We start from the raw sequence: 13621 nt of genomic DNA on the forward strand, positions 1-13621 counted from the left end.
TCTAAATTGGGGAAAAGCAAATTTTGCTAAGCTCAGTGGGGATTTAGCCATAGTGGACTGGAAACAGCTACTTGAAGATAAATCAGTGTCAGAGGCATTCAAGGAAGAGATCCGGAGAGTTCAGACCAAACATGTGCCCTTAAATAAAAAAGGTGGGACTCACAAATCTAGAGCCCCCTGGATGTCTAGAGACATACAGGGTAGGATAAAGAAAAAAAGAGAGGCGTATGGCAGATACCGAGGGCTAAATACTCCAGAATTTTTAGAGGAGTACAGAAAGTGCAGGGGTGCAATTAAAAATGATATTAGGAAAGCAAAGAGAGAGCATGAAAAATTCTTGGCAAGTAAAATGAAAGAAAACCCAAAGATGTTTTATAAATATATTAAGAGTAAGAGGATAACTAAAGAAAGGGTAGGGCCTATTAGAGATCATGAGGGTAATCTGTGTGTGCAGGTGGGAGACGTCGGTAGGGTCCTTCACAAAGGAGAGGGGCGAAGCAGACATTGCTATCGGGGGGAGGAGTGTAAAATATTAGATGAAATAAACATAGTGAGAGAGGAAGTATTAAGGGGGTTTAGCAGCTTTAAAAGTGGATAAGTCCCCAGGCCCAGATGAAATGTATCCCAGACTGTTAAGCGAAGCAAAAGAGGAAATAGCAGAGGCCCTGACCATCATTTTTCAATCCTCTCTGGCTTCAGGTGTGGTGCCGGAGGACTGGAGGACTGCTAATGTGGTACCTTTGCTTAAAAAGGGAGAAAAGGATAGACCGAGTAATTACAGACCAGTTAGCCTAACCTCGGTGGTGGGAAAATTATTGGAAAGAATTCTGAAGGACAGGATAAATCTTCATTTAGAAAGACACGGATTAATCAAGGATAGTCAGCATGGATTTGTTAAGGGAAGGTCGTGTCTGACAAACTTGATTGAATTTTTTGAGGAGGTAACAAGGAGGGTAGATGAGGGTAGTGCATTTGATGCAGTGTATATGGACTTTAGCAAGGCTTTTGATAAGGTTCGACATGGCAGACTGGTCACGAAGTTAAAGGCCCATGGGATCCAGGGCAAAGTGTCAAGTTGGATTCAAAACTGGCTCAGAGACAGGAAACAGAGGGTAATGGTTGATGGGTGTTTTTGTGACTGGAAGGTTGTTTCCAGTGGGGTTCCGCAGGGCTCAGTACTAGGTCCCTTGCTTTTTGTGGTATATATCAACGATCTTGACTTGAATTTAGGGGATGTGATTAAGAAGTTTGCAGATGATACTAAAATCGGCTATGTGGTTGATACTGAAGAAGGAAGCTGTAGACTGCAGGAAGATATCAATAAATTGGTCAGATGGGCAGAACAGTGGTAAATGGAATTCAATCCGGAGAAGTGTGAGGTAATGCATTTGGGGAGGGCTAACAAGGAAAGGGAATACACATTAAATGGTAGGACACTGAGTAGTGTAGAGGAACAAAGGGACCTTGGAGTACATGTCCACAGATCCCTGAAGGTAGCAGGCCAGGTAGATAAGGTGATTAAGAAGGCATACGGAATGCTTGCCTTTATTAGCTGTGGCATAGAATACAAGAGCAGGGGGGTTATGCTTCAACTGTATAAAACACTAGTTAGGCCACAGCTAGAGTACTGCGTGCAGTTCTGGTCACCACATTACAGGAAAGATGTGATTGCACTAGAGGGGGTACACAGGAGATTTACAAAGATGTTGCCGGGAGTAGAGAATCTTAGCTATGAGGAAAGACTGGATAGGCTGGGTCTGTTTTCTTTGGAACAGAGGAGGCTGAGGGGAGACCTTATTGAGGTGTATAAAATTATGAGGGGCCTAGATAGAGTGGATAGAAAGGACCTATTTCTGACTCTGCTTCTCTCTCCACGGATGTTGCCTGGCCTGCTGAGTTTTTCCAGCGTTTTCTGTTGTTATTTCCCTTCTGTTATTGGTTGGGCCGACCCACGTGATTCCAGAGGCGCTCTGCGCCCCTGGGATATGTGGGCCTCTGCCCATGGGTACCCGGAGAGGCCTGGGACCACGAGTCTCCGTACCTCTCGGACCCCCAGGTTGGCGCACATTTTATTTGCGGATCGGAGGCATTTCCCCGCGGGAAGCCTCCAACCGCAACTGTGCGACATGAATCAGTCATTCATGAAAGAAAGACTTATGAAATAATACTGAGCGGCCTGCGGGTGGCGCTGTCCAGGGAGAGTATAAATGCTCAGGCACGGGCCCAGCTTGCACAGGACATTCTTAACAGGAACTAGTGAAGGACACAACTAGGCCTCCATGTTGTAAAGCTTTGTTTAACGCTTAGACCAAGTGCCTAATAGTTTTCTTACGTCACTGTGTTTACCTTTGTTTGATATAGACTATAGTATCGAGGTTAAAACTGTTTCATTGCCCTGTCTTTCTTCTCCTTGCCTGCGTGCTCCTACCAATTCATTTTGGAGATGGAAGGACTTAAATAATATAAATTCCCTTTGTCTTGCTACAAACTGGGTATGAGAGGCAAAACTCCAGTTGATCAGGTCTCAAGGATGGTGCGGTCACATCACAGAGACAATCAGTTGAATTCTCCATGTGTAAAATGGGAAAGTGGCTCCACTCACACCAAGCAGCTTGCGAAAGAAACTCTGCTCCTTTGCTGACCCGCTCTCGACGCTTTCAGCGTTCAGATGCAGCTCTGGCTGAAACCAAAACCTGAGCGTCCCGAGTATCGCAGATTCTCACCTCTGCCAACCCCAATAACTGTAAGGTGTTGAATTCAGAATGAGGTTGAATGGAAAAAAAAAATCAGAATAAGACTGCAGGGCGACACGTGTGGCGTTAACGACTGGAATAGACAATTAGGTGAAAACCACTGCTGATACGTTTCAAGATCTGGCCCCAGGTGGTGGCCTCTTTGCACTTCTGTATGTCAGAAAATTGTGAGAAATTTCAATTAATTTCTGGCCATCCTGCTTTGGCCTCTGGAGGGGATACTGTGCGACAATCTATCCAGAAGGGACAGATTAAACCTTAGGTTTCTGTAATTTAATTTAAAGTGAGGTACTTTGCATCACTGACCTGTGCTGACCTACATCACCGATCGCAGTGCAAGATATAACCTCTGGTGCACTCAATTTCATTTAAGCTGTAAAAATACATTTTTCTATCATCTGAGAAATGTTCTGTACACTTCCAAGTGCTAAAAGCTACACGGGCAAACATTTGAGAAAAAGCGCCCAGTTGCATACTTCTTTGCTTACACTATTTTCTCAAATGAAATGAAAAATCAAACGCTGTTATGGCTGGATTTTAAAAAAAATCTTAGCACCAAAACATTATCCTAGCACTGGAAGGCGCACGCCCTGCTTCTGGTCTTAGAAAATGCAAATAATTAATATGCTGCTGATTAGCATTCATTTTTATATCAATGCATTAAGAAAAGTCAAGTATGGGTAATAAGACGCATTTGGGCAATACCAATGTTAGCCCCAACTTCTGATAATGTTTGACACGGTGGTAAACCTATTACACCAGTGCAGTAAAAAAAACACAAGTTAGCTTAGGGTACAGATCCTCGTAACCTTAGTCAGACTGTGATTTCCAAGCCATGGTGCATTCCATCGGAGTTTCCGATTTTCTCTCCTTTGCTCCCCATTTCTCCTGAAGGTGCTAACTTGTGCCAAAGTGCGGAGGCTGGGAACCCTCACCCCTCAGTCATGTGGCCATTCAAGCGTTACGTAGACAGTGGGTCCCAGGACTGAGTCTACTGCTGTTCAGCTGCTGGAGAAGGCACTTTCCTCACTGGAAGGGGCCTCCTCCTCTACCTCCACTCGTACCTCATGATCCTGCTCGTCCATACTTACAGAGAATTACATAGAATGTACAGGCCATGCGGCCCAACAGGTCCATGCCAGTATTTATGCTCCACGTGAGCCTTCTCCCACTCTTCTTCATCTAACCCTATTGACATAATCTTTTAATCCTTTCTCCCTCATCTGTTTACCTAGCTTCCCTTAAAACGCATCTATGCAACTCGCCTCAAGTACTCCTTGTGGTAGCGAGTTCCACATTCTAACCACTCTCTGGGCAAAAAAGTTTCTCTTGAATTCTCTTTTGGATTTATTAGTGACTATCTTACATTTATATACTTGGTGAGTCCACCTCCATGCTCCCCTCATGCTCTCCCCAACGATACCCCCTCAAGTGGATGCAGCTGCTGTATACCAAGTCATGGAATTGTGCCAGGGGAGCTGCTGCCTGCAGGTTCTAAGATGGCTCTGGCATTTGCTTGCTGGGCCACGGAGGAACAATAAGAGGACCAAATGCTGTACTTTATCTTCCATTCACATACTTAGGACATTAGAAATTTCCGTGACTGAGGAAAATATGCTGGGCGGAAATTTTCCTGGGGTAAAGACAATACAATGCCACCAAGCTGTGCAACAAGTAAATGTGACAGCTAAGTGTTGACATTTTAACACTGGAATTCCCATTAGAAATATTTACATAGCATTTTACAATGTAAAACCGTGACCACAGGAAGTGAAGGATTGTGGGCAGGAAGTGTGCACCGCATGCAAGACAACTGTTACATTCAAGCATATTTTAATAACATCAGGGGAAGATCTCCTCTGTGCAATATGTGTAACAAGAGCGTAAAAACTGCTTTATGATTTTGTTACACATTGTGCACGGAAACCAACTTGCCCTATTGTGTTTCCTCTACTTAAACTGCACCAATGACTGGGCGATGCCGCATTTTATTTTAAATTTAGGATTCTACTCCTCCTTTCGAAAGGATTTTACTCATGTGACATTTTTAGATATTTAGCCAATCGCCCGAGGCAAAATAAATAAACAATTAGAAAGGTTAATTACAAATTGATTAAGGGAGTGAAAATCAACAATGGGAAAGTTTATGTTTGAAGGATATATGGATCTACAATAACTCTTTTAACTTTCGCACTCCTGACTCTTGGGGGGGTTAATTGTTCACTTCACCCATCCAACAAGAAATGACGATGCTTTGGGTCCGGCGGCCATTTTACACCGCGCCCGATTTTTCACTCCACAACGGAAAGCAAAATGGGGCGGGGCACAAAACAGGCGGTCCATCCGATCCCGTCAGTATCCCGCCGGGCGGCTTTGGTTAAAATGACCCCCTTCGTTTCACTTGTATTTTTCATTGTTGTGGAAAACCTACAGTTTTTTTTACTGTGTGGGTTGTGAGTGTGGTGCAGTGTGAGCTTTTTGATACAGTAATAAAAAGGCATGTCTGTCTTCTGCTGCGAATACACAGTAGAGACTCATGACTTCAAATCCAGGCAGATTCACAGAGAACAGCCACTGAAGATAACAGTTATTATTTAAAAACTACTAAGTCAAAGACCCGAAAAGTTTCAATGTTCCTAATTGCTGATGAAAATTTAGAATAAAACAACAACTTGCATTTATATGGCGCCTTTAACATAGTAAAACGTCCCAAGGCGCTTCGCGGGAGCTTTATCAAACAAAATTTGACACCGAGCCACATTAGGAGATATTAGGACAGAGCTTTGTCAAGGAGGTAGGTTTTAAGGAGCATCTTAAAGGAGGAGAGAGAGGTTGAGAGGCAGAGAGATTTAGGGAGGGAAATCCGGAGCTTAGGACCTAGACAGCTGAAGGCACGGCCGCCAATGGTGGAGCGATGGAAATCGGGGATGCGCAAGAGGCCAGAATTGATGAGCGCAGAGATCTCGAGGGTTGCATGGCTGGAGGAGGTTGCAAGCTTACCTTACAAACCTGCTCTTCACAAGGTGACTGGTTTGTTCTCTTAGTAGCAGAGACTGGAATTGACCTGTGTGGATTTGGTTGATAATGACCTCCACTGTCTCCTTGCTCCATATCAGGTAGGACCTAATGGTACAGAATGGCAGTCAGCCCCCTTTGCAAATAGGATATAACAATCCTCAGTCTTAATTGCAACAATGAAAACAGCTGCCAACCCCGGATCATGTTACCAACATAATGTTTAGAAAGCAAATGTGCTCAACTCTAAAAGCAATTGTAACGTGTAGAATATTTCAGCTCTAATAAAAGAAAGACTTGCATTTATATAGCGCCTTTCACGGCCACCGGAAGTCTCAAAGCGCTTTACAGCCAATGAAATACTTTTTGAGGTGTAGTCGCTGTTGTAATGTGGGAAACGTGGCAGCCAATTTGCGCACAGCAAGTTCCCACAAACAGCAACGTGATAACAACCAGATAATCTGGGTTTTTTAGCGATGTTGATTGAGGGATAAATATAGGCCGGGACACCGGGGATAACTCTCCTACTCTTCTTCGAAATAGTGCCATGGGATCATTGACGTCCACCTGAGAGAGCAGACGGGGCCTCGGTTTAACATCTCATCCGAAAGATGGCACCTCCGACAGTGCAGCGCTCCCTCAGCACTGCACTGGAGTGTCAGCCAAGATTCTTGTGCTCAAGTCTCTTGGAGTGGGATTTGAACCCACAACCTTCTAGCACTCAGAAGATGAGGGTGTGCCCACTGAGCCACAGCTGACACTCACGCCTGAATTAATGTAGGGCGAGGATGACTTTGACAGAAATAGATATTGGGGTTGAGTTTCCGCTTGGTTGCGATAGTTTTTTTTTGGCGCAATTCACCTGAAATCGGCGAAAGCAGCACAAAAGATGTCAGAATTTTAAGTGTAAATTCCGTTCAGTGCAAATCGAGTTTCCGCGATCTTTTGCACTAGTTTTTAAAAAAACATTGCGGTGTAAACAGGCCCTGCCCCAGGAAGAATTAATTACCATTTGGAGTTTCCGCTAATTGCGCTCGTTCTCGGGCCTTCGAGGAGGCTCTTTTTGGGGCAAGGACACAAATAAGTACGCTTTAAAAGCTTTTGAATGTAATTTTATAAAATGTATTAAGAAACTGACGACTATACCCCAATATAACTAACAAATGGTTCTGTAAATTTTTTTGAAGTCATTTTCAGTCGTTTTAAACCAGGTTACTCACAGGTGGTGGATTGACACGGTTATTAAAAACTGCGCCCACAGCAGAAACTCTACCCCACTAAGTTTATTTGACACGTTTTCTGTGGACGGTAGGTTTAGCCAACGGGTGATTAAAGCGAGCCAAATGACCTTCTCTGTCTGAGTTTACCTTGTGATTATTTCTTTTGCGACAGCTTATCACTTTCATTCTTGGGATATGGGTGACGGTGACAAGCCCGCCCTCGTCGGTCATCCCTTGCTGAAGAAGCCGTTTGTGGAATCCAGTTGCTCGCTTGACCACTTTCGAGGGCAGTAAGAGCCAGAGTGGACTGGAGTAGGTGCAGATGTGCAGACCAGGTTGCAGTTTTCCCTCCCTTGAGGGATGTCAGCAAAACCAGTTGTGGTTTTTTATGACAATCTGAGAGCTTCCGTGGTCGTGCTTTCTGACGCTAGACCACAACCAGTCAGGTTTATTGAATTCAATATTCGTGGGCTTGAAGAGGAAGATGTGCAGTTCTTTTCTTTGTAGGTTTATATCTAATACTGGCCTAACATTAGACACAAAAGGCATCAAGGGGTATGGGGAGAGAGCGGGAATATGGTATTAAGATAGAGGATCAGCCATGATCATATTGAATGGCGGAGCAGGCTCGAAGGACCGAATGGCCTACTCCTGCACCTATTTTTCTATGTTTCTATCTTTCTATGAGCCGTACTCTATTTTAAACGGTTTCAAGTTGCGTATGTTAAGTACCAGGAAGAAAAATAAATGAGGTCTGACTCAGTGGCTCAGGCTTGTCCTCAAGAACACACAGCAGCTTGTAACTTCCAGCTCCCTCTCGAATTACATGAAGATCTCGGCACCTGTAAAGGTTTAGCCAAAGAGGAAAACATCTGTTGACTGTGTTAGACATAATGCCAAGCCCGTTTCTCTGAAGACTCTGCTGTGCATGCTAAAAAGATTTTATGCAATTTGTCAGCACCCTGAAGACTACTGGCTGTCACAAGGGTAGAAAGGGAAATGACAACTTATAATAATCAGCACCTGCAATGTGTCAGAGCTGTGTCTTAGATTTCCACTCCGACTGCGGGTATTTTCGGGATGGTGTTCAGTAATGTTAGGAAAGAAAAAGTTTGCAAAAAGTACTGCAAAGTCACTAAGAAGCATCGACAGATTATTTATCTGTGTTTAGCGTTGCTCTGAGGAATTAGGAGCATGGGAACAGGTGGCCATTCAGCCCCTCAAGCCTGTTCCACCATTCAATTAGATCATGGTTGATCTGTATCTTAACTCCATCCACTCACCCTTAATAATACCCTTGCCTAACACAAATTTCAGTGTCAGTTTGGCTTATTTGTTAGTGCTCTTGCCTCTGAGCCAAATGTTGTGGGTTAGCTCTCTGCTCCAGAGGCTTGAGCACATAATTCAGGCTGACACTCCAGTGCAGTACTGAAATGAAGAGTAGATTGCCTTTCTAAAGCTAGGCTTTATTAACCTTAAAAACCAGCAGCACATCTTAAGCACCCAGTCTCAACCAAAGCTGTGGAGAACTGAATTTAAGATGGCCACCACAGATCACATGACATCAACTACCAATGAGTTTACAGCATATATCTCAAGGCAGGAAAACAGGCAACCAATTACAATGCTTCTTATATAACAAGAATAATCACCACATTCACCCCTCCTTTTAAAATATACTTCAACCTAGGTAGCCTTTACAATTTACAATTAATTATTTATGACTAAAACAATACATGTATAATGTTTCAACAATTTTAAAATTTTACTATCAAATTATTTTAAAAGTCCATTTTTAATCGGTCAACCGGATATCTTGTTCATGTCGACCTTCTTAACCTTGGTGAAATTCCTTGCCCTCCCACACCAGGAGACACAGAAATATCTTCTGCAGGGAGGCTATCAATATCCCGATTATCAACGGTTTCCGGATTGGAAGTCCCATTAGAAGGTAAACTGGGAGGGTCATGAACATCCATTGGGGGCAGACTAAGAGAATTGTAAGTGTCTGCAATAGGATTGGAAACATTCGTAGTATCTGTGACGACATCAACATTATCTGAATTATGGCTATTGTTAATATCCTCAAAAGAGGGCTGGCCACCACAAGGAGCTAAGTCTTTAACTGAAACCGTACTTTCTTTCCCATCTTGGAATCGAATGTGAGCATATTGGGAATTTGCCTCCAATAGCTCCACCTCCTTCACTAAAGGATCATACTTTGACAGTCTAACATGGCGTCGGAGCAGCACAGGTCCCTGCATAGTAAGCCATGAAGGTACCGAATGTCCCGTAGTGGATCTCTGCGGATAGTTGAAGAGCCTTTCATGGGGAGTCACATTAGTAGCCGTTGAAAGCAACGATCTAATGGAATGCAGGGCATCAGGCAATACCATTTCCCACTGTGTATTCTTAAGATTCCGGGATGTCAAAGCCAACATAACTGCCTTCCAGATCACCCCATTGTATCGTTCGCACTGTCCATTACCCTGGGGATTATACGGGGTAGTTCTGCTAGTAGAAATTCCCCGACTCTGGAGGTATTCCTTCAACTGGGAAGACATAAAAGAACTTCCCTGATCCGAATGGATATACGCAGGCATCCCAAAGATGTCAAAAAGTTGAGTCAGACATTTGCTAACTGTAGCAGCTGATACATCTGCACAAGGAAAGGCAAAAGGAAACCTTGAAAACTCATCCACAACAGTAAATATATATCGATTCTGAGTCGTTGAAGGAAGAGGCCCCTTAAAATCAATGCTCAGACGTTCAAAGGGAGAAGTAGCCTTTATAAGATGAGCTCGTTGAGGCTTAAAGAAATTCGGTTTACACTGAGCACAGACAGAGCATGACGAAGTCATCCGCTTGACGTCTTCAACTGAAAAGGGCAAATTCTTACTGCGTACGAAGTGTATCATCCTCGTAACACCAGGATGGCACAAAGCATTATGAAGATTAATAAGCGTATCTCTGTGAATCACAGAACAATAAGCCCTCGACAGTGCATCAGCGGCAACATTATCCTTCCCCGGACGATAGACTATATCAAAATGGTAGCATGCCAACTCAATCCTCCACCTCATTATTTTATCATTCTTAATCTTTCCAAAATGTTTGACATCAAACATGAAGGACACAGATTTTTGGTCAGTTACTAACGTAAAATGTCGCCCAGATAAATAATGTCTCCATTTACGCAGTGCTTCTACTATTGCGTACGCCTCTTTCTCTATTGATGAATGTCTGTTCTCACTATTGTTCAGAGTACGTGAGAAAAAGGCCACAGGTCTTCCATTTTGGTTCAGAGTAGCCCCAATTGCAAAATCGGAAGCGTCCATCTCAATCACAAAGGGAACCTGCTCATCAATAGAATGCACAACTGCTCCAAGGACATCCTTTTTAAGATTATCAAAACACATCCTGGCCTCCCATGATAGAGGATATGTCGTAACCCGAATAAGGGGCCGGATCTTCTGCGAGAAGTTTGCAATCCAATTAGAATAATAAGAAAACAGTCCAACAACTCGTTGCAAAGCCTTAGAATTAGTAGGACAAGGTAAATCAATCAGTGGTCGCAGCCGTTCTGGATCTGGTTTAATCTTGTTTCCCGAGATAATATACCCCAGTAAATTTACCTCGGTGGTCGAAAAGATACACTTCTCTTTATTAAAAGTAAAGCCAACTTTTTCCGCAGCTTGAAGGAATCTTTCTAAATTAAAATCATGCTCCACCCTTGATTTGCCACACACCGTAATGTCATCTAAATATGAAAAGGTGTCAGAAAGAGAGTTATCACTTATAAAAGCATCCATTGCCCGTTGAAAACAGGCGACACCGTTGGTAACACCAAATGGTACTCGGCAAAACTGATACAGCTTTCCGCCAGCCTCAAAGGCTGTATATGGTTGGTCCCTCTTAACGATAGGAATCTGATGATAAGCACTCTTTAGGTCAATAGTGCTAAAAACCTTATATTGAGATACTTTATTGATAAGCTCATCAATCTTAGGCAGGGGGTACGCATCTAATTGAGTATACCTGTTAATAGTTTGAGAGTAGTCTATCACCATTCGCTTCTTATGTCTCTCATTAGTGGTGACAACTACCTGTGCCCGCCAGGGCGAGAAACTAGGTTCAATGATTCCTTCCGATAAAAGACGTTGAACTTCAGAATTAATAAATTCTTTATCCTGACTGCTATACCTTCTTGACTTGGTAGCAATTGGCTTACAATCCGGCACCAAATTGGAAAAAAGTGATAATGGAGAAATGGATAAAGAAGTTAATCCACAAATAGACAAAGGTGGCTTAGTTCCTCCAAAAGAAAGACTGAGAGACTCATGTAATTGAAGCACATCATGACCAATCAAAATATCCGCACAGAGATTAGGCAGAACAGATAGGCATATATCAGTATATGTATTACCTAGGAGAATTAATTTCACAAGGCAACAACCAGCTACTTGTGAGGTGAGAGTCGTCTGAGCCATACACACCTGATAAGTAACAGGCGAAATTTTCAAACGCTTCTCCCTCACAAACTGAAGACTTATAAAGCTCTCAGTACTGCCCGTATCTATAAGGGCCTTCACTTCTAACCCATTAACTTGGGCCATAACTATAGCTTTGTTTAGCCCATGGGCAAAGGCGGCAGAAACTGATGCAATAAACGCCCTATCTAAAGGCTGAATAGTTGCAGAGGAGGCAACTGATTTGCAAACACGTGCGTAATGACCTCCCTTGCCGCATTTACTACACACAGCCTCCCGGGCAGGGCACTTCAGACGGGGTTGCCGGGCGTTCCCGCAAAAATAACACTTCTGAATCCTAGAGGCAACAGCTGCCGAAGTAGAAACTGTTTCGGAATCTGGTAAACCACTCCTATTAAGTCCACATAATTCCTTTTCATCCGGAACTGCCAAAACCACGGTCACAGGCCGATCAAAAAGAGCATAAGAATCCGAACTTCTCTGAGCCAAATCCAATGTAGAGGCTTGCTCAAAAGCACTCTTGAGATCCAAGGTTTTATTTTCTAATAACCGCTGACGAATTGATCTAGACAGTAATCCATTAATAAATGCATCCCGTACCGACTCTTCCTTATATTCTTCTGCAGACACAGCCTTATAATTACAGTTAGCACCAAGGTGCCGGAGTGCTTGTAAATAAGCATCCAAGGATTCTCCCGCCTGCTGCCTACGGGCAGATAAAAGGTGACGTGCAAATACCTCATTCTTGGGTTTAACAAAAAAAATTTCCAACGTAGAAATAGCCAGTTCATAAGTTTCACAGTGCAAAATATACTTGTACACATCCAGAGCAATGTAGTTGATTAGTATATCCAACTTTAGAGATTGCTGATCCAACACACCCAAAAAGTTTTTAAATGTACGATACCAATGTTTCCATTTATCATCCACTCCTGCAGAATTAGGGTCAGCATTAAATCGTTCCAGTTGAAGATATCATTCCATTATAGCAAAAGGTTAATAAATTGAAATGAAGAGTAGATTGCCTTTCTAAAGCTAGGCTTTATTAACCTTAAAAACCAGCAGCACATCTTAAGCACCCAGTCTCAACCAAAGCTGTGGAGAACTGAATTTAAGATGGCCACCACAGATCACATGACATCAACTACCAATGAGTTTACAGCATATATCTCAAGGCAGGAAAACAGGCAACCAATTACAATGCTTCTTATAAAACAAGAATAATCACCACAAGTACTGAGGGAGCGTTGCGTTGTCGGAGGTGTGGTCTGGTTGGGCGAAATGTTAAACCGAGAAACAGAGGCTATGGGGGTAATTTTCACTTCCGGCATGGGTGGAAAACTAATGGATATGGATCGGCATGGCTATGGGGAAAGAGTGGGGGAGTGGGTCGAATGGCCTCCTTCTGTGCTGTATGGATCTATGGTTCTATAAGCAATTGCGTGGGTGTAGGGCACAGAGGTTAGCACGCGCTTAATGTCAGCCTGATATTCAGAAAAACAGGCAAGCTCCTTTACGGCCACACGATTCTTCCCCTGCCTCAGCTCATCCACTGCTGAAACCCTCATCCATGCCTTTGTTACCTCTAGACTTGACAATTCCAACACACTCCTGGCTGTCCTCCCATCTTCCACCCTCCATAAACATAAGCTCATCCAAAACTCGGCTGCCCGTATCCTAACTTGCACCAAGTCCCGTTCACCCATCACCCCTGTGCTCGCTGACCTACAATGGCTCCTGGTTAAGCAATGCCTCGATTTTAAAATTCTCATCCTTGTTTTCAAATCCCTCCATGGCCTCGCCCCTCCCTATCGCTGTAATCTCCTCCAGCCCTACAACCCTCCGAGATCTCTGCGCCTCCTCCAATTCTGGCCTCTTGCGCATTCCTGATTTTAATCGCTCCACCATTGGCGGCCGTGCCTTCAGCTGCCTAGGCCCTAAGCTCTGGAACTCCCTCCCTAAACCTCTCCGCCCCGCTACCTCTCTCCTCCTTTAAGATGCTCCTTAAAACCTACCTCCTTGACAAAGCTCTGTTTCTGTCCTAATATCCCCATACGAGGCCCGGTGACAAATTTTTGTTTGATAACACTCCTGTGAAGAACCTTGGGACGTTTTACTACGTTAAAGATGCTCTATAAATGCA

Source organism: Somniosus microcephalus, chromosome 5, assembly GCF_052327205.1.
Source record: "Somniosus microcephalus isolate GS21.2 chromosome 5, FLI_Smic_1.0, whole genome shotgun sequence".
Classification (NCBI taxonomy): domain Eukaryota; kingdom Metazoa; phylum Chordata; class Chondrichthyes; order Squaliformes; family Somniosidae; genus Somniosus; species Somniosus microcephalus.